Source organism: Triticum aestivum, chromosome 4D, assembly GCF_018294505.1.
Source record: "Triticum aestivum cultivar Chinese Spring chromosome 4D, IWGSC CS RefSeq v2.1, whole genome shotgun sequence".
Classification (NCBI taxonomy): Eukaryota; Viridiplantae; Streptophyta; class Magnoliopsida; order Poales; family Poaceae; genus Triticum; species Triticum aestivum.
The window spans coordinates 515,371,747-515,393,792 of NC_057805.1; the positions used below are offsets into that span (position 1 = coordinate 515,371,747).

Here is a 22,046-nt window from a genome sequence, read left to right on the forward strand (position 1 = left end):
TCTTATATGATGTGTATCCGAATATTCGAATTGTGATTTTCTAGGTTGTACACTTAGGCTTAACTTGCCCAGGCTCCACAAAAGTTCTGGTTCTGCCACTGCGCAAGTGTAATTTGATAGTTGATGCGCTGTAGAGTATGGTGTCGGAACAAATGTTGTGACGCCTGCTTCTAGCTGCAACGCTTGCTCCTCTGGCTGCTTCTTGAAAGACGGCGCACAGCAGCGGGAGGCGCACTGCACAGCTGAACCGAGTGGGCGGCTGTGCAGCACCGACGTGTCGCGGGACTGGGTGCCGACAGAAGTGGCTGGTGTCATGCAGAAGCGGTGCAGTGCCAGACGAAGGACCACAGCGTGGTGCGGTGGCACGGAGCGGGTTGGGGCGGCTCAGCAACGGGGATTTAGAGGAGAATGACGATGGACTCGGTAGGGGATTTCATTTTTTTTCCTGAGGCAACTTGGTAGGGGATTCCTAAGAGGCTGACACGTTATTGGGCGGTTTGGGCTTTAGCGCCGGTGGTTGTGCCCTTGCCCTTGTCGTCTTTAACACAGAAGTACCGGTCGATGATGCAATATAGACCCAGTCGAATCTGCCCACTACCAAAGTTATTCGATCTGTCACTGGCTATGTGGGTCCGGGCAGTTAGTAGCGTGCGTGACATAGGTCCGGACGCCTGCAAACCTCCTACCTGTTTGCTTCCATTTTGTGAGAATTCAGACATTTGGACCGGTCCGCGGAGTTTGGAGGACAACGTTGGAGGGTTCAAACTGTCCGGACCACACAGTTACGACCAGTTTGACATACAACTTTGGAGATGCCCTAAGAGGACCTAAAATGTGAACACAGTGCCAAGTTTCATCAAGAAAACGATATTCAACCATCATTTACGTGGATAGCATTAGGTAATAGGTGGACAGATACATTGTCTAATTTTTTTCATTAGTACAAATCAAAATCCTATACAAATACACACCAAAGTACATAATCAAAGTAGAACAAACACTACTGGAAATTCACTCTACGCCGAGTGCCAGAAACACTTGGCAAAGGCTTTGCCAATAATTGTTCTCGGCAAAGAGTACTCGGCGTACACCTCTCAAGAAAACTCAATTTCGTCGAGAACCATCCATCGGGCACTGGGCAAACAGTTTTCCGAGAGCCAAGGGGGTTGCCACTTGGCGCGTCTTTGCCTAGAGCCATCAAGAAGTTTGAACAATCTCAAACTATAACTTTACGATTTCAAAGGAAAGTTAACACCCAGTTTACAATAACATGAGCTCAACCAAACACCTTTTTTCAAGGAGGGACAAATCCTCAACGGTGTAACAGTCCATGCCGCTCCTTAAAAAAACTTTCCAAGCTGCTCACATCCAAGGATTTTTTTTTGACAAACCACCCGCTAACGACAAATTTCGCTGCCCCATGAGAAACCCATATACCGAGTAAAACAAATAGTAGAACTTTCAAAAAAAATTAATTTAAACTGTCGATGTGTAGTTAGATAGGCAGGAACTGAAACATATCACACCTAAATAGCGATGGTGTAGTGGTAACTAGGGTCTTCCATATCGAGTCCAACCATATATATAGGCCGCTGGTTTGGCCCTCGGTCATGCGGACCTAACCAGACAGTTTCTGAATATATTTAGTTCAATAATAATGTATATAAGTGGTACATAATTTTGAATTCAAAATATGATTTAAATTTCGCCTGAAATTTGTCTGGTATTTCATGGTTACGTGGTAACCTGGAATCTCTGTCCCCCATGAGAAAAAAAATCATTCAGAATTCAAAACCTTGCTCACATTTCAACCGGGACCCTATTGTACAACTCCTCCTTGTCCAGGCGCGGCTTGGCGACAGCCTGCAGCGGCATGCTCATGAATGTGACGATTCCGGGGGACTCCATCATGTCAACATCCTCCGGCATGGTACCTTCTGGCAGAGACCACTCGAAATGGGCAGAAGGTGCCCGATCATGGAGGCCACGAGGTTGATTCCCAGCTGCGCGCCAGGACACGCCCTCCGGCCCGCGCCGAAGGGGAGCACCCTGAAGTCACCACCCTTGATGTCAATGCTCTTCTCCAGGAAACGCTCCGGCCTGTACTCCAGCGGGTTGCTCCAGACATCGGGATTGCGAGCGATCGCCCACACATTCACCGTGACATCGGCGCCGCCGACCTTGACGCTTGTGCTGGCCTTGTGGGGCAGCATGGGCGGCGTTGCCGGGTGCAACCGGAGGGACTCCTTGACGACGGCTAGCAGGTACGGCAGGTTTTGGAAGTCAGTCTCGGACATGACCCGGTCACGGCCAATCACACTGTCCAACTCCTCTTGTAGCTTCCTCTGCACCCTGGGATACCTAACCAGCTCTGCCATTGCCCACTCGGCTGATATGACTGTCGTGTCCATTCCAGTAGTGATGATGTCCTGAGCACGAGGAACAAATCTTGGGGTGGTAACCACTAAAGAAATCACAAGAGGGCCAATCAGATTATCAGGGTGCAACTTTAGTACATAGCAGATATCGTGTACTCCTTCCGAAAAAGCTTGTCCCTCAAATGAATGTGTCTAGCACTAACTTGGTGCTAGATACATCCATTTGAGAGAAAAGCTTGGGACAAGCTTTTTTGGACGAAGGGAGTACTTCTTCGATGTTGATTTAGCAGTATGAACAAGTTTGACATGTGCAATATAGGAATATACGAGGAGACATCCAGTGACAAAGATTACACTGGTTTACCAGTATGAACAAGTTTGGCATTGTATTAATTGTTGCTCAGCCGAATGTATCTAGACGTATATCAGTGTTAGATACATTTGTTTGTGCAATAATTAATATGGGAAGGAGGGAATATTTATAAAGAGAAAATAAACATGCATTTTCCAATCCCATCATCTTACAGCAACCTTTTTTTTGAGTTGTTGATGTTTTTGAGATAGCATTTTACACCAACCTTGAGAGAGTGGCATCTCACCAAACGTATATCTAGTAAATTTGGCTAAACTTTCCCTTCTCCCAAAAATCAATCAACGCAATAAAAAGGTAGGGAATGCAGCATTTATGCAAATAATGGGAGCACTGACAAGGCATTGATATTTTATTCCACATTAAAAGTTAGCACAGCATCTCATCTTATGACACTAAAATCAAAATGTACTGTATGAAGATATGTTAATTAAATTTTGAAGGGGCATCCATCATACCCATAGAAGTCCGAAAACTGTGTCATCACTAAGCTCATACTGTTCTCTGAGAGTCAACAGTGCATCCACGAAATGATGCTTGCTACCTCATGCTCTTCTATGATCTTCTTGGTCAGCTGATCCCTTCTCTCATTGTGGGTCTTGTAAAGCTCCTCATTAAGTGGAAACAGCCATCTCAAGTACCAAACATATTCAACAATAGAGAGAGATGCACCAATTTTGATACCGTTGTTGACAATACTCTTGAACTCCTGCCCTTCTTCGTTAATGTCACCATTTGCATTCATAAACCGCTTCCCAAAAACTAGCCTTGTTATATTGTTGAAAGACACCATGGCAAGGTGACTCCTCACAACCAGTGGCTTTCCTTCATTACCTAAAAATATTGGAACAATTAATTTACAACTCAACTCAATAGGATATTGCTATGAATCTTATAGTATTTTACTATGACCTTTGCAAGTAAAATTATGTTGTATTAACAAGGAAAAAAAATAGTGTTCTACGACAAAATAGTGCATCCTTTAAAATCTGCTATAGCGAATCTATCGCGGTGTAGCAAACGATATATTGTACATTGATTTCATTTAGCAAGACATTGCTCAAAACGGTACAGAGTGCTATTTAAATCAGTAGTTATGAATCTTGTTGTATTTCGCTACAAATGTTGCAATTAGAATTATGGTATGAATCTTATAAAATCTTGCTATGAAGGCTTTTTCTGTCAGAATCACTGCGTACAATGCTTCGACATCCAGCCTTGGTACGACGCTTCGATGGATGGCTCGTACTGTTTGTGGTACTGAAATCAGATCCAAAATCGTTGCGCATGGCAGTGCTCTTTTTCTTCTTTTCATGCAAGCTTGACACTAAGAAAGGTACACAACAGTTAAACATTTCTAATCCAACGAACTCCCATCCCAACATGAGTCTAACAGGAGAAAGCAATTCGTCGACCATTTGCAGCAGCAACCATATACTCCATCTGTCCTATAATATAAGAGTGTTTTTGACACTAGTCCCATAATATAAGAGCGTTTTTGATACTGCACCAGTAGTCAAAAACGCTCTTATATTATATGACAGAGGGAGTATAATGCATGGCATAAGTAATATCAGTGTTCGGAGGTGAGAAAGAACATGAAATCTCGGCTGCTTGCTTTGCTTACCGGGGCCGGTGGCGGCGCGGTGGACGGACGAGACCATGGCAGTGACCTCGTCCTCCCGGATGGGGCGGAGCGCCTCGAGTCGCTTCTGCGTGAAGAGCTCGAGATTGCACAGCTTGCGCACCTTGATGTAGTGCGGGCCGTAGTCGGCCCAGACGAGGTCCTGGCCGTTGCGGCTGAAGCGCTGGGTGGAGCGGTTCCGGGTGCAGTTGGCGAGCTGCTGGTCGTGCTCCTTGAGCACCTCCTTGGCCAGCTCCGGCGTGGAGACGACGACGGTGAGGGAGGAGCCGAACCACACGGAGAAGATAGGCCCGTACCGCTCCGCCCACTCCTGGAAACAGCGGCACCGCACGGGCTTGATCTGGCGCAGGTTGCCCACCACCGGCCACGGACACGGGCCTGGCGGAAGGCGCAGCCAGTCGAGTAGTGCGAGCGAGATCGGGATCGCCACCAGCGCCAGGACCAAGGGGAGCAGCAGCGAGGCCACGTCCATGGTGGCTACCTATGAGTGACTGCTAGCTTTGTTCTATTCTGTTCTGGGTTGGGAGAAATGGTGGTAGGACATGCACAAGGTACATATATGTGAGAGTAGAAACTAATGGGCACATGCAACAGAGAACGAAAATATCCTGTAGAATCGTGCACCGGATGCACCAGTGGCTTATGGGCCACCTGTTCTATCTATCTATCTTCTATCTATTCTATCTATCTATCTTCTACTCTATCTACCTATCTATCTAGTATCTATAATGGACGTGACTATACAGCGGCGGGGCAGGTATCTATAATGGACGTGACTATCTATCTATCTAGCTAGTATCTATAAAATCATGGCTTTAGTACCTGCAACCGGCAAAAAAAAGCTCCCTAGAGTTTCAACTCTCAAACTTGATACTCGTGACCGAGAAAATTAAAATTTTCATATGCAAATTCGTAAGTTTTAACGATTAAAACTTAAACTTCTTGTGCATTGGTGCGGGATCCAATTATTAATACCAGACGGACATCGCACCAAACCCTAACATATAAAGCCGGATGCCCCAGCCCAGCCACACGCCAGGACTGGGTCCATACCGGACCGACGCACTCACAGAGGCTGTCGCCGCCATCTTTCACCAGTCCATCTCTAGAGCAGTAACTGACCCATCGACCTTGCCTGGCCTGCCGTCGACGCCACCACGACACCAGACAATTCCACCATGCTGCACGTATCCGTCCACGCACGCCCGTCGCCGAACCTCCGCAGCGCCATGCCACCGGGATCCGCCGTCGGCCTTGCAGTGGATGAGACACCATTCTTCCGCTTGTCCCGTCCAACCAGCACTTGCTCCAAAACATGTACTCAGGAGGGACAACATACAGGATTCTTATTTGGATCAAATAAGTTCAGGTACACAAGTTTGACAACTTCCGGTACATATTTCTTGAAAGCTCTAATATACTGATGACCTTCTGTTGACATTCACATAGGATCTATAAATACTCCCTCCGATTTCAAAATATAAGGTTTATTAATTTTTTCAAAAGTCAAACATGTACCTGTTTGACTAAGTTTCTAGAAAAATATATCAATATCTACAACACCAAAATTATATAATGTGATCCATCATGAAAAGTATTTTCAAACAATTAAGGTATTGAAGATGTTGATATTTTATTCTCTAATGCATCACATGGTGTACTTGCATTGCTGGTTGCACATGAACCGGAAATTAGTTTTGATAATGAATGACTCAGTTTTTTTCACGTGCAAAACTTAACCCTTTTTCTGTTGATACAAGCAAGTGGAAGTTTTGCATAAGAGAGCATAAGAAGACAAATACTTCTATTTCCAGTATATTTGTCTACCTTTCTCCAATTATTCTACCTGCAGCTATGGCTTTCACAAAGTAAACAATCTTTGAAGGCTGCGATGTTGACAACACTGCCAGAGTTGCTTCTAGCCATTTCTCTATGGAAGGGAAAAAAGGTTGTTTGACACCCATCAAGCGAGTGCCAAAACGATGACCAGGCCTGCACGAGTGAGTCGTGGTGTTTGCACTTTAAATTTATTTTAAAGGGTTCGCCATTTCACAGGCAACTAGTTTTTTTTTTTTTTGCTTCCCATCACTTTTTTTCTGCACCAATGATCAGAATCCGACTGTGTCATACCTTCTTTCTCCTCCCATGGGAACCCCCTCCGGTCGCACCCTTCTTCCTCCTCTTGCACAAACCCCCCTCCAGCCTAAATCCTAACTCTTCCGACTCGAATAAGTCACTCCCTTCCACTGCTTCAGCGGCGACACTGATGCGTCCCCGTATCGAGGTCGGGCGTCATATAATCCGATCGACATGGAACCAAACACAAGCCAGCCAACCCCTTGCTCTCCTCCAACAGAAACAGCACGACAAGCCGCTGCCGGACACATCATCTCCGCCTCCCAACAAGGTCTTGGCTCAAGCTCGCCGGCAACGACACAGCCAGCTATGACTTCCCTATCTCACCCTCTAAGCTGTTGATTGAGGCCTGAAAAAAATTCTAGGCATCTGATCAATAGCAAGCGCATAATTTTAAACCAGTCCACACGATTGGGAGCGTGTGATCAGCCATAGCGATTGCTCCCAGTGCAGTGTATGCTAGCTGATACTCCTACATGCATAGGATGCTAAGCAAGAAACAATTGGTCGCCTCGCGCCGGCTGCTGCAGCACATTTTTTTTCCTGAGAATGGTGCAGAACAAGTTGTGGTGTGTCTTCATGCCCATTTTTTTTCCTTTTTACAGCGAAGTGTCTCCATCCATGCTTTTTCGTTTGTTTGGTGTGGACATGGCACGAACAGAATTCTGGCCAGGTTAGTAATCCATCCCAAAAGTATAAACACATCATAGCCAGCCCAACGTGGTCGTGTGCTTCCCGCACTTACCACTTTCAAAGCCCCTGCAGCACCCAACACTTGCCACTTTGGCACTTTCCCAGTGATGAAGTCTGCGCAGTATTTTGCGTCCTCCACGCTTCTGTGCCACCCTCCTTTAATTTCTGGAGCTGGAGGGGAAGAGCCACAACACAAATACACCTACCACCGAGGAAGACAGGTTCAGAGAAGCGCTTTATTTTTTATATATAGTAAAGTTCTTGTTTGAGAGACTACACATGTCTTTGTTTATGCTTTGGGTTAGAGCAAATGACTTCTATTTTTTATGATTTTTATTTTTTGTACCTTTGACTGACGAGAAGAGGAGGCCGCCAAGGGCCAGGCCCTAAGACAAAGATGGCCCCAATCCACGCTTCCTTGGCCCAGATCGGTGTGAGCTGCCATGTAGTTAGGTGATAGCTAGCTTTGTCTCAAAAAAAAAGAGGTGATAGCTGCTGAAACAGAGAGGTAGGCCGGTAGGAGTGGAGAAATGTGTGGTGATGAAGATGAACTATGTCTCCATTCAACTATAGCGATCTGGTGGATGAACTAGACAGCAAAGAGCGACCATGCATAACACATACCAAGCGACTACATTCTAATTTGGCTTTCTTCTTGGGCGTCTAATCCTTATTAGGCGGACAACTGTGTGATGATGATGATGAACTCTGTGTGTCTTTTGAATATGTAAACTGGAATTGATGTATTTTGGGGTGATGAAGATGAACCCTGCGTGCGTTTTGAACCATGTGGTACTGGATGCTCCCTTTGATAGTTGACATCACTAATCTTGAAGCTCAGTGAGTCATGTCTTCAATTGCCACTGTGTGGGTGGTGGGATGGTGGCAGTGTACGTATGTGCTTGCTGTTCTGCAAAATAAGTATCACCTTTATCTAATTTAGTGTCCTATATCACTCATTCAAACTGCAATTGACATTGGCACGCGGTAGTGTTCAGGAGCCCTTAACGATTTCCGAGGCATGGATCTACACTCTAAGGCAACCATGAATAGTTGGTGGAGTAGTTGGTAATACCATATCCTTGTCACCCTAGTACATTTTAGGTATAACTGAGTAATGTAGTATGGCTTAGTGATGCCGTAGAGACAAAATGATGAAATGGTGTAGATCACTTGAAATTATGATGAGAACTTATGTAAAACCCCGGGATCCATTTGCCACATAGATAAAGTAGAGAAAAACAAAAACAAAATAGAGTTGTTGTTCTTAATGTATTATTCGGTCGAGAATTAATGGTCAGGTGATTCATGGGCACACGAGAGTGTGACATATGGAAGTTCTTTAATGATTCCGGAGGCATGGCTTTACATTCTAAAGGGACCATGAGCTTTAATTTTGATGATAAACAACGTCCAAGTGGGAGTACAAGATTCGAAAGAGAAGGTTAGGTACAGGTGACAACACCACGCGCTCGATCTGAGGGAAACCTTGGACAGAATATTTCCATATCTATGCGGCATTCTTTGTGGCAGTATATTGTGCTGTGCACAAGACAGGCACCTTTTTCCGTTTCACGCTTGTGGTTTCTAATACTGCCTCCTAGAATATAGGACCATCACTTTGTTAAATAAGATGGAACATCAGATTGAGTTGTATATATTTATCGTCTCATGAAAAGAAGCATCGTGTGCTTGCATGCATGTGCAACACTTTTGCGTCACCAACACCAAAACGTAATCACCACTTGACCAGGCGCCTATATAAGGCCACAAATGGACGCCTCTGCCTCGTCAAGACTCGACTCACAGACCAAGAACCTCTAGTGGTGGCTTAGTGTGGCTTTCAATATGGCCAACAAATCATCATCTGCTTCAGCCTTTGCCGCCATGGCCATCACCCTCCTCCTGGTCGCGCACTCCACCACCATGCCGAGGGTAGTTCACTGTGCGAGGGTTGCAGCGGCAACCACGGTTCCGAGCGGGACCCTCTCTGAGGGAAGCGGCGGCGGCAGTAGCTTCCCTGCGGTTGAGGCCATGGATAAAGAGACGACTCCCGGCCATAGCACCGGCCCCGGTCATGGTCACCAGGGCCGGGCGCCATACAATACTACCGGTTCGCCGTAATCGGTAGGTCGATCATTACGTGGTTATGTACGTAGTCCGTGCATGCATGCATGCCCGGCTTTCGTAGCTACTCCCTCCGTTCCAAATTATTCGTCGTGGTAACCACCCACGACGAGTAATTTGGAATGGAGGGAGTAGTAGTTATGTTATATCATGAACTGAGGCGTCCGGTATCAATCGGCGTCGTCTTCGTGCTACATGTTCGCACTACGAGAATAATAGGTTCGATCGAGAGGTCTGTTCTTTCGGCCAGGTTCGTCGTTCTTGGTCCGGACGAGGTATGAGTGTGTACAGGTATTGCGTGTTTGCCTGCATGTAAATATGATCGTCATTTACTGGTGAGTGGTGACGAATTTATATAAGCATGGTTCTTCATGAAGACAAGGATGTCAGTTTGATCTTTGTCTGCACTCCTTATGTCTACTTGGATGTGTTTATAAGGAGGTGTACCGAAGCAGAAAAGTGATCTATCTATCCCAAAATGTAAGTTAAGTTGGCTTGAGACGGAAAAAATAGGACTTACATTTGAGATGCAGCGAGCAATATTTTGGGCCGAACGAGGAATAATCTAGGATGTGTCGGCCGGCGGCCACCACAGCTCAAACTCTCGTGCTCTCTCTCTCTCTCTCTCTCTCTCTCTCTCTCTCTCTCTCTCTCTCTCTCTCTCTCTCTCTCTCTCTCTCTCTCTCTCTCTGAACTCAGGTGGGCAAGATGTTTCGCACAGCGCACAACGTTACTGCTTTTCTGTTTATCGTTGCCTCTTATTTTGTTTGAGCTAACAAACTTGGCTGATCAGCACGCCATGGCCCCGCTCGCATCGAACGTGCCATCCCACGTTCACGAGGTGGGCGTGCTCACCGCGGCCATCTCCCAGACCTATTCATGCACGGCGCGCACAGATCACGGCCATACATCTTATTTCATACGGAAAGAACAGAACCGGTTTAGCTTCAATCAGGGTTTAACTAACAGAATGCATACCAGTATAATTGGAAATTGAACCTGCTCCAAGAAGGAAGAAAGAGAAACACATGCATTGATTTTCTATCGGAATAATTTAGCCGTGCGCAAAAGGCATAACCAGGGGCTGCCCCACCTCAATTCAAGGCTATTCAACCAAATACCCATTATTTTTGCTCAAAAAATAAGTATATATAGTGTATATTGTATGTACAAGTATAGAAAAATGGGAGTGTCTATTTGTCATGCACCTGAAAAAAAGTATTGCATCATTCACTTTTCATCTGGACTGTGAGATCTTCATCCAACTGACCAACACTATTCATCTTCTTCCTCCCTTCCTTCTTTAGCGCGGTTAGTCGCTGCCACTTCAAGTGGTCGCTGCAGGTTCCCTCGACCGGCTATGTTAGTTTTTTTCCTTTTCTGTTTTCTTTATATTTTTTCTTGATTTTTTGTATGTTTTTTTCAACGGTTTTCTCTTCTTCTTTTCTTTTTTCCTTCATTATACTTTGGTTTTCTTTGTGTTCTTATTGCTTTTTTATCTTTATTTCTTTCTTCGCTACACTTTTTTGAATGCACGGTGCCATTTTCGAAATACATGTTGTACAGTTAACGGAAATAAACATTTGTATAAACTACATCAACATTCTTTCACATAGTATAAGTATTTTTTTTTAAAGTTTACAAACATTTTATTGAAACACGTGGATATTTACTTAAACGCCATGCACATTTTTTAATTGAAATAAACATCGTTTGAACCAATGCGGCTATTGTTTTTACATTGTAAATAAAAGAAATTAAATGTCACAAATATTTTTGAGAAATGCGGGAATATTGCCGTAAAATATCACATATAATTTTTAATGGTACGAAAAATTTATTTGCATTGTAGAATGTTTTTTAAAAAATTTGGCATGTATTTTTGAAAAATAGGAACATTTTCCATTTGTCATGAACATTTTTAAGTTATAAATAATTCTATACTATGCATTTTAAAAAATTTGCTAACAATTATTTTATTCTATGTTAATTTTTTTCAAATTTTTGGTTTCAATTTCTTCAGTAAATTCAAGTTTCAAAACTATATGCTTTAAAATATTAAATTAAAAAGAGAGGAAATAAAAATCGGGTGATGCAGCGAGAGGATCCACATAGATACTAGGCCAACCCACCACGTGCTCCTTTCAGGCGACGCTTCTACTGTGTCCTTACGAGCGAGACATAGCCGTGCCCATATTTCCTCATTGTTTTGGGTTTTCCTTTCTTATTTCACTATAGTTTGGTTCTCTTTGTTTATTTTTATTTTTTTATTTTCTTTGCTTTTATTTTTGTTTTATTGTCAGTTTTATCAGTTTCTTATTTTCCAACACATGTCTACTTTTTCTCATTAAACAATGTGCATGTTTAGAGCACACTTGACACATTTTTCCAACACACGTTGGGCATTTTTCAAATACATGATGTACATGTTTTGAACACTTTATTAACACTAGGCATACCCGCACGGCGGCACGCCATGCCCCGTCAACATGTAGTGTTTCTATATTGTGTCTTTGTTGTATGTAGTGAACTTCAAATTAAAGTTAAAAAAACTATGTGGATAAGGTTTTATTCCCAAAAAAGGAAGTAATGAGTAGACGGAAACCTGAAATGATACATTTTTGTCACTGTGTGGTGCATCATAGATAACAGGAAGTACATTCTGACTCTTTTCTAACAAGACTAAACGTCGTACATTCATTTCTGGCCTACATCATTCTACTTTTATTTCTGGTCTACACATTTTATTTTGAGCCCCTTGTCGGATTCGTGCTTGTGATGAAGTAGTAGAGGGCCTTTGCAAATTGTTCGATGCGGCCCACTGATGGTTTGGTGCCGGTGTATGTAACGTTGAGGATACATGCACAATGGTATATGTCATGCCAAAACTCTAGTTTGCCTTGTGAACTCATCTTGCTGGGGAGTTATTTGCTGACGGGTCATGTTGAATTGCCATAGTTTGGTATGTGCCATGTCTTGTGTTGAGAGAATACGTTGTTTTGTGACTTCGAGTACATGGTATTGATACTGATGTTGTAATGAGCACAAATGTATTCCAAAGCTGCTTGGGCGGCGTTTACTTCTGATGCATCCAATGTCTTGTCTAGCTGACCTGTGTTCAAGTCGCATCGTTAACATTGGAGTGTGATGACAATACATGCTTCTATTTTGCCACCGCGTCCGTCCCAGTGGTCGTATCTGCGTATCTCTAAGTTGGCGGCTAGACGGGACGGCTTCAAGAAAGATGTGTCGTGATATGTAGGCCGTCAATTCATCCTGTTGTATGCGGATGTGTTATGGTTAGCTGTAATTGTGAGTAGAAAAGTGCAGAATATATGAATTGTTGAATAAGTAATAATGCTATTGTTCATGTTATAGTCACGATCAGTATGATGACTGGGCATGCTTGATTCGAGTATCTTGCCATTGTTCCTAAGTTGCTCTCATTTGGGACCTCCTTCGCAGGCGTGTATAGATTCCTAGTCTCACCGTGTGCTTAAGAGATGGCTTTGGCTGGTGGTGTCTTGCTAGGTGTGTTTTTTGTACTCCCTCTATAAAGAAATATAAGAGCGTTTAGATCACTACTTTAGTTATCTAAACGCTCTTATATTTCTTTAGGGGGGAGTAAGTTTTTTTTTTTGAGGGAGTAGCAGAGCTTGGCAGCCTATAAAAATGGCTGAAGTTGTTGCATTTGTCTCACAATGACAAAAAAGAATCAATGTTCGAATCCATTATAGAGCCTGATCACCTCTGCCTTGGAAGACAAAAAAACATATCTCACAGGTAGTGCGAAGTAGAGGATAATGAGAATTCAGGTGCCTAGGTAGTAGTTGGCACGTACTATAGAAATGTGAAAGAGTATATGTATCCTTGCAACATTTGGTCCCAAGGTTTGAGTCCGTACAGTGAAGAGTTGAAGGAATCAATACTAACGAAACTTGATGTGAGGTGGTGAAACTTGTATAGAAATATCAAATTTCAGTAATATTTTGAAATAAAATCCAGAAATCGTAGAATAATTATATACGCCCATTCCGGCAAAAAGCTCCATATCGCTTGGACCATTGGTTTGAGAGATCTATGCTTTGAAACGTTCAACTTCAAAGTTTTAATGAATTTGACAGAAACTTCAAAGATCCAAAAGAATAAGAAGTTTTGGTCAAAAGTTGAAGAATACATATTCTAATAATCTGGGAAAGTTTTAGATCACTTGGATCATTGGTTTAAGGGACTCATGCTTCTATACTGTCAGCTTCAGAAATTGGTCCGTCGCATGCACATCATGATAACTTGCTTCACTAATCAGAACCAAAGTTTTAGCATGCGCGAAAAAAAAGTGCAATTTTGCCATCGTGTTTACTAATCGTGTACTTCTATATGCTCCTATCCAAACACTAATTGACGTGAATCCCAAGCCACTTCCTAGTTTTCAATCAGAACCAAAGTTTGGGTAAATCTTGTTCAGATCAAGCAGCATGCAAGTGTACATTAGCATAGATTTGCATGGAGTCCCTCTAAATACTTATAAATGTAAAAAAAAATCCCACATTGTCTTTGCACCCAACTTTGTTCAAGCAGATAACTCATGTAGCACCATGCTGTATTTCAGTAAATCTCTTTGAATTTAAGTCCTTTGAAACAAAGAATATTAACATAAGATACAAACACATTTTATCAACGGGATTTGTGATTCAATGAAATAGAAATATGGACTAAAGCACCAACTTCGTGAAGTGTCTGTTTTGCTTATTTTAAGAGATGCCTTCAACGATCCTGCTATAAGGTGACTGAGCGAAGTAATTGGGAATGTACAACAAAGTAAGACCACAAACATACGACTAAATAAAGTAATTTGAAAGTGTGTTATACTAAGTACCGTGAAGACCCAAGAAATTAAGAAAGTGTCAGTATTATCAATCATTAATTCTGTTCATAGATGCGATTGTGCCATTCCATCATGATGGTGGTGGTGTGAGAATACTGCACTCGATCTGGTGAGTTGAATAACACGCTGATAAAAAAATGTTGCCATTTTGGATAATACCACCATCTAATGACATGAGGTGCGATGACAATATAAATAGTTGCATCATATAATTATGTAATGTAGTATGTAGTACATGTGTCCATTTGAAAACCAGGTGGCTAAAGAAAGAATAAATTACCTTACCCAAGACGACATCTTTAATCATAACCACGGCTTAAAAGTTGCCTATTCAACGAAAAAGGTGCAAAGATTTGTTCAGCTTCATCAAGACAAAAAAGTACTCCATAATATATTTCCATGCAAGCTAGGTTTTTGCTAGATTATATACTTCTTAATAATCAAGTCCCGAGTGAAGAGTTTGAGATTAAGTCTATGATTACATTCATCCCACTTAAGCCTTGAGCAAAGGTAAACACCAAAATTACATATCAACGTATGAGATGCTGGATCAACTCAAAACAGATAGCATCTCTGGACCATCCCATCACCTTACTATGCTCGTTGCTTGTTGCGCCCGATTGCCTTACTAAGCTCGTTGCTTGTTGCTGGTATGAGTCGAAAGCCTGATAAAACTGAAGAATAACGGTGAGATCCTGACACTCTTGGACAGTGCGCAGTTGATCACGACAATGCCATCTCGATTTGCACTCTTCTTGAATTATGTAACTACAGTAAGAATCACACCACCGGCCGGGATATATTCATATATATCAGCTTCGCTGCAAAATTAAGGTTCACCATGTAATGCAAGTACAGGAAGCCAACAAGATTCATGAAAAATGCGGCATAACAATCAATCACTTTCACATGCTTTGGTGGAGCACATGAGTTGTTAATTACTATGTCCAAACCATGCGTACGTACCAGCTGTAACATGGAGTCTTGATGAAGAACAGTGCAGCAGAGGGCAGTCGGATTATACCGCGCGCCGTCATGGAGACGTGAGGTGCCGAGAGCACATCCATGTGGCAGGGTAGTTTGCTGATGGTAGCGTATAAGCGAGTGTTTTTGTCGGAGTATGCCGAGAGCCTTGTCTACGGCGAGTGTTTGTGGGGCTGCTCAGCTTACAACTGTGTAAACCGAGAGCCTAGCCTTCACCGTGTGCTTTAGGATTTGAAATTGGCTTACATTGATATATTTACAAGCCGAGTGGTCGAAAAATTACACTCGGCGTATGGTGAAACACAAGGCAACAACTGTTTTCCTGTAGTGGAAAATCACCGAAACCCTAATATTTATGTTGTATCTATTTGACCCTATGCGGGGCATATATGTGGAGAACATAAGGGGTCGAGGCTTCAAATACAAGATTAATATGAAATAGTTTAAACATATTCGATCTCTATCTTTGAATTCAACTAGTAAAAGAGCTGGTGTGTTGCAAGAGGAGAAATAAACACCACACGCCCCTAACCCAATAATCATGACTCAAGACCCCATTAGGTCCACGTCCTTTATATCAACACATGGCCTACCATCTGTGTTGCCACTTGTCCTTCTTCCCACCCTTGCCGATAGTGGCCCGCTAAAAAAAATTGCACTATTCAGTGACATAAGCCCTGGTGATGAAACTGGAAATGTCGCCAAAAATCATTTTTCTTTGACGGTCAAACCGAAGAAGTGATGAACTATGACGATCATGATAATGAACCAACTGTTGACCAGCTGGCCTATGTGGCAAATATGATTAGATGTCTAGAAGAAAGCGGGAAGGAGAACTGTAGAACTCTGGTGACAATATGTTAACATTGTTTGACATTCAAAAAGATACTGCTAAAGGTAGATTATAATCTTATATGTTGAATTACATGATGACTGTTACACAAAGCTCAGGCGCGTCCAAGAAAAAGCGGGATGAACCGGTTAGTCAGCGTACTTGAAGTTGATGAAATATATTTTGTTGATTACAGTCTGTGCAATTATATAATGCGGTTATCATTTTTTGTTCAATTACTGTTGTTCTCAACATTGCACATTCAGTGCGTACCTGTTGGCAAAACTGATGCAACTTCATATTTGGCATTCATTGCCAAAATTAACAAAACAAAAATGTACATTGAAGCAGCAAAAGAGATGCATCAGTCGGTGATGCCATTAGTTACATTTATACCTCCCATGAAATCTGCATCACGATATATAGTGGGACTGGGCTTCTTTCTAACTACCTTAACATCATGACATCGACTTTGTTCTTGTCACTGATACCATGCTACCACTGGCCGGCTAGCGAGCCTCCAGTTGTGAAAGAATAGTACTACCTCCATCTCGGTGAATAAATCATTCGCGTGTGGTGTCAGACACCTTCATTAATGCAGATGGCGGTCTTGTGGCATTCATCCCGACACGAATGAGAAGTTTATATATGGGTTATTTTTACTTATTGTTGTTTCATACCAATCCTGTGGTTATAAGTATGAAGGTCCGGCAGTGCTTTCTTGATAGTCCGGTGGTTACTGAATTTTTGCTCAGACTGTGCGTGTGATAACTTAGTTTCTGTGCCTTTGAGAACGGCCCATGAGTGGCTCCACCTGTTCCGTTTGGTTTAGGGCAGCCTGTAGGCTGAAGGAGCGTGTTATTAATCCAATGTGATGATGCGTCCATGGCTATCTTTCATGTGTTTTGCTTATGTAGAATGTAGCTGAAACTGTTATTGTGTCTGTTGTGTTCACGCCTGCTGAACTATTTTTTGCGAGCGGGCGATTAAAAATTAGTAGACTGTGCTGCTTCCGCTCCAGCACCTATCGTTGGTTGTCTCGGTTGGTTGCTTTGTATACAAAGCGGGAGAAAACCCTTTTTCGATAAAATTAGCAGAAAGACAAAGGCTCGATCAAGTTCTCGTTTGCTGGAATAGCGTCCTGTGTTAGCACTAGAAGGGTGAATCACATGCATGGACATTAGAGATGGGGAGAATAGCCAAAGTGCGAGAAATGTGCTTAGGTATAGCTGCTTGACACGTACAAACAAAAGGCACAGACGAACATGAATACCCACTTACACGTCATCCCAATGTAAAAAATACGAAATGGGCAAGAATTTGAGCTCAATTATATTGGGGAAAAATTCTAAAATAAACCTCGCACTCATCAATTATTTATGAAACTTCCTCGGCATCTTACGAAGATGTTTAAACATGATTGACACTGCTATTGTATGATGAATAAAAAAAATTGACGATCACGCACAACAAGCCAACCGACTGCATACAAAATAAACAAAGAAGATTTAACTCATGTCACGCTCTAGTTTAGGTTGAGGGGCAAGAAAAGACAGAGCAGTACAAGTGTAGAAGCGACGCGTTGATGCATGCATGGGGCAGAGACCGGTTCCTTGAAATTTGGTTGATGTGTGCGCCTGCCGTCTCCTTGTCCTCCTCTTCCGCCGTGTGCCCCGCATCTCCTCCTCCTCAACCAAGAAGACGGCGAGCAGGGAGCTGGTTGGCGCTGGGTGTTGGAGCGGGGCGCCGGCGGGTGTGGCGAACGGTGGCCGCCCCCAAACTTGGTGTCGGTGCTCTTCTCCTTTTTCTATTTGACGAAGGAAGCGATTTCTCCGCCTTTTCATTGTTGAGATTAGAATAAATGGCGGCATGCTTGGAGGTCAACTCATTCAAAAGAGAAGGGCAGGTTTTGGAGAGATGATCCAAGTCATCTGGTGTCATGGCTTGATCTAGTGTGGTGGGAGACTTGAGGATGAGCTCAAAGCACGCCTCCTTTAGCCTGTGGCAGCCATGCTGCTCAGCCAAGGCAAGAGTGGTTGCCGCCGTCGCCACGCTGATTTTCCGGCGTAGCACGTCCTCGCAGAGCAGCTTGAGTCTCTCCATGGCATACCTGTCCGCAGCCTCCATGAGATGCTGGGCCATCGCCACCACCACGTCGTCGTCTTGGTCCGATTGCTGCAGCGAGTCGGTATATGCGAAATGCAGCAAGTTGTTGAACACCTCGGCTCTCATGCCGTCGATCCGTATGTTGTGGGTGGCGCCCTCCATCATTGGGCCGTAGAGCTCCGCCTTGAACACCGCCGACCGCGCCGCCAGCAGGCACCGGTGCGCGGCGAAAGTCTCCTCGCCGACCAGGAACCTCACGTCCGCGCCCTGCCCGCTGTGCAGGAGGTCACGCATGTGCAGTGGCCAGTCCGGTGGCGGCGGCATGGCGGGGGCTGCCAGGAAATCCAGGACCATGACGTTGCACCTGACGGACAGGGCAGTGCCGTCCTTGAGCAAGTCCTTGTCCTTGTCGAGCTCTTCCCGCTTGATGAAGTCGCCAAAGCCCCAGTATTCACCCAGCTGGGTAAAATCGTGGATGTTGCCGGCCCTAGCGTAGCGCGGCGCGGGCTCTCCGGTGGCCTGGTCGAGCAGGTCGAACCCGACCTTGGCCATGGTGGAGACCTCGGTGGCGGTGCGATCGAGAACGGCGAAAACGGACACGAAGCCGGCTGTCTCCGGGCTGTCGCCATTGGGGAAGAAGTCGATGTGCCAGCTCGTGCCTCCCACGGGGAAGGAGTCCGACCTGAAGCCTTTGCCGTTTGGGTAGATCTCGCTCAGCGCTGGGTATCCTTTGATCCTGAGGACGTGCTGCACGGTCGTGGTGGTGGCCTCGAAGGTGGACTCTGAGTTCTCGCCGGTCTCACGCTTGGATATGAAAGCCCTGATGGGGTGTGGCTCCAGCGGCGACGCTTTGGAATTGAATCCGGTGGCAGCCATAGATCGCCGGCCGACCGTGGCACCTCAACCTCGACCTCGGTGTGAAGGCGACGTATATATGTGAACGCGAGGCGCGCGGAGGCAGGCTGGGGCTTTGGTTACGGGCCCTTATGATGTGGTGAGCTATTTATCTTATACAAGCCCGGTCGGACGTACGAATCCTAATCGGACAACCACTCGTTTTTTTTTTTTGAGGATACAGACACTCGTATTGGTAATGTGTGTATCTATATATATACAAATACAAATACAAATACAATACAAAACAAATAATAAAGGATGTATTGCTTCTTATCACCGTAAATTCGTCCGTCGTCATCCGTCAAACAGGTTTCGTCCGTCGTCCCTCGCTAGACTGGGCGAGGCATCGTAATAGGTTCGTTAAAAAAAACGTGATGTTTTTGGCCTCGAGAGGCATTCTGCCGCAGCGGCCCACTAACTCTAAGAAAGCATCCAAAAAATGCTTGGGAGTACGCAGAATCGAACACGCATCCTGCGCACCAGCTAATTAGCCTAATGCCAGTTGAGCTAGAAAGATTTTGTTGCTTGGAATGTTCCGTCCCGTTCTAAAATAGTATGACCTCGACCCCTTCCGTGCAATCACACCAATTTATATACTTGCAAAACTTGCACATATTCAGAAGATGGCGGCTGCATGATTCTACATATAGATATAGATGATATAAAAGAAAGGATGTAGCAGATTCTCAATGAGAGATACGGTGCTACACTGGAAGGATGCTACAGGATGCGGGCAATCCGATGGCCTGGCCAGCTGCATGCATGTGCCGGTTTTGACTAGCATGCATGATGGTTAATTCATCAGTTACTTTTATGCCCCGGCCAATGATGCATGTAGCATGTACAGGTGCATGCATGATGTATTAATTGTGCATGTACGGATGCCTATATTTAGTTGCTAATTATACTTATGATGCCTCTGTGTTTTTTGATGGTACTTCCTCCGTTTTATTTACTCCGCATATTAGCTTTGGTCAAAGTCAAGCTTTATAAACTTTGACAAAGTTTATAGACAAAAATATTAACATGTACAATAACAAATCAATACCATTAGATTTATTATTGAACGTACTTTCGCATCATATAGATTTGTTATTGTAAATATTTATATTCTTTCCTATACACTTGGTCAAACTTTACGAAGTTTGACTTCAGTCAACTCTAATATGCAGAGTAAATAAAAACGGAGGGAGTAATATGTGTCTCATCCATATCATAAAGGTTAAAGTATAAGTTACATAAAGACCGACATGACAAAACTGGAAAGACAGCAGAGCGTCTCTGAGCTTGACACCAACACTCATCACCTTTCTTTGGAACCACCACAGCACCCACCGACAGAAAAAATGACGGATCACCTTCTCACCCGAGCTCGACGCGGCTCCATCGCTGATATGCAGCTTTGCGGACCTCCAAGGTGGCTCGCAAAGGTGAAACCATTACCGTTGAACGAATCAGACTGGGGCAACACCCCGGACACACCATCGTACTCCAGATCTGGCACCCTCACATGACAAAGACGTTGGAGGAGGAAACCATACATGCCATCCACGAACCACGAGCCTAGCACATGTTCCGTCTTCCAGATGTTGTCGATGCAGACCACAATCTCCATCTGCTCCTCGACTACCTCCCAAGCTCCATGCCGACGTTGGAGTAGACGTCGTCGCAACGGCAGAGCCCGAGGACACATGTCCACCACAAGGATGCCGCTGCCACCACGACTTCCCCGCTTAAATAGACTGGTTCCCAGATCCTTCACCGACCATAGAGACGATCGCATCGTCGGAGAAGAATCCGGAGCTTCTTTATTTAGCATCACCGTCGCCGCCACCGAAGCGAAGACATCGAATGATCCAAAACCCTAAGATTCTTGGTCTTAAAACCTAAAGCTAAAACAATCTACACGCGCGGGATCCTGCGACCCTCCTCACCACCGACGACCAAAAGGTCGCCGAGGAGGAGAGCTGCCGGAAGACGGCGCGGGAAGCAGGAGCGGCTCTCCTGGTGGCTGCGGCTAAGTTTCCCTACCAGAGGAAAACGATCAGGCCTTTTCGCCTCACCTTATGATGCCTCTGCTTTACGAATGAGACACTACATAGGTATAGTTCCGGTCAGGTAATCTTCTTGTTCTTTTGCCTCAAACGTCCATAAATATCTGATAGAAAATTTGAACAGTAAAAGACAACGAAGAAAACATTTCTCTATAAAGGAAAATGAATCATGGAACTAGATTAACCCTAAATTAAAACAAACACAAAATTTAAAAGGAAAGTAATATTACCCAACCATAAGAAAAAACTTCAAGTTTATCGAGCCTTCTTATTCCCAAGTAACACATAAATTAACTTCTTTATAATATGCAAAAATAAGCATATAATCCTGGAATTTTTGCACAAAAAAAGTTTTCTCAGAACAAAGGAATTAGTGGCATCGCTATTATCCTACAAAAGGATACAAAATAAATTAAAAACCAAAACTAAATCAAAATTATAAATTTTTCCAAGAGAGAATAACTTACTGGCACTGGAATTACCCTTCAAGAATATGGAAATTAAGAAAAAAACAAATAATAATAAAACTTGCACACAATTTACATAGAAGTTGCGCTTTTTATATTATGCAAGAATAATTATATAATAGAGGAATTATATTCAAAAATATTTTGCTCAGAAGTAATGAATTGGTGGCATCAGTACTAGCCTTAAAGAAGAAAGAAAATGAAATAGGAACTAAAATAAAATCAAAATAATGAAGTTTTGTAAGTGCATCTAGTGCCCCTTAGTGATTTTGATGTATTGAAGACTTATAGGTTAACGGACTAATGTGTTTGTGAGTGTACACGGGTTCTATAAGTTTCTCAGAAGTTGAGATTTCTGAAGAAAGTCGACCCCTAATATGAATGTCTTCATTTGAAGACTTTGGTTTGCTTGAAGACTTTGAAAATGAGGAAATTGGTGTGTCCTTGAAGACATTGATATTGATGCGAGGAT

The 22,046-nt window shown here is 43.7% G+C and overlaps 1 pseudogene; it reads right to left on the bottom strand.

Annotated features, from left to right (window-relative positions):
* Positions 1-1,630: 1,630 nt before the first annotated feature.
* On the bottom strand, positions 1,631-4,940 carry LOC123100801 (cytochrome P450 98A1; annotated as a pseudogene).
* Positions 4,941-22,046: the final 17,106 nt, after the last annotated feature.